Source organism: Zerene cesonia, chromosome 19 (genome assembly GCF_012273895.1).
Source record: "Zerene cesonia ecotype Mississippi chromosome 19, Zerene_cesonia_1.1, whole genome shotgun sequence".
Lineage (NCBI taxonomy): Eukaryota > Metazoa > Arthropoda > Insecta > Lepidoptera > Pieridae > Zerene > Zerene cesonia.
In genome coordinates this window covers 4085842-4086374 of record NC_052120.1, presented here as the reverse complement: position 1 = coordinate 4086374, position 533 = coordinate 4085842, and the positions used below count along the sequence as shown (strand labels likewise).

General features: G+C 31.1%; 1 protein-coding gene across 2 annotated transcripts in view; it reads right to left on the bottom strand.

The window, feature by feature from the left end:
• Positions 1 to 533, bottom strand: part of LOC119834397 (pyrokinin-1 receptor-like) — a 42612-nt gene extending 42079 nt beyond the window's left edge. For both annotated transcript variants that reach the window (XM_038358748.1, XM_038358749.1), the window contains exon 1: positions 317 to 533. The gene's annotated coding sequence lies outside the window, so the exon portion shown is untranslated. The remainder of the gene's footprint in view (positions 1 to 316) is intronic.

The following is a 533-nucleotide window of genomic DNA, read 5'->3' as shown; positions in this document are numbered from 1 at the left end:
ACCTGTAGAACACCGAAAGACATGCCACCTTACGACGGTGCTCAAGGCTTAAGAGACGGGACTCGACTATAGAAGAGTATTGTACATTTAATTAATTGTATAAAAAATTCTTATAGTTGTCAATTTCACCTATGTTAAATCAGCTTAAAGGTACGTTAAAGGTACTTATGGTAAGGTTTTTAAACTCGGGCCTAATAAACAATGTTTACATTCAATACATTATTTATGAATTGATTTTGGCATTGAGAATAATTATTATTTAAACATTATGCATAGAATTTGAATAAAAAAAAAATTACGTTATTGTAATACTCACCGCACAACTTCAATAAAAAATAATAAAATCATAACAATCCAAAGAGGCTTCAAATTCACATACACTGGTAAAATTTTATATTATCAATCGTTAATTTTAGCTGATTGTTATTAACTTAACTTCTTTGAAAAACAGACGTGGATTTACTTCGCAAAGTTATGGTGCGAAATCGGCAAGACGCGAAACAAAACACGAAAAACCGTGCGACTCTTGCCAA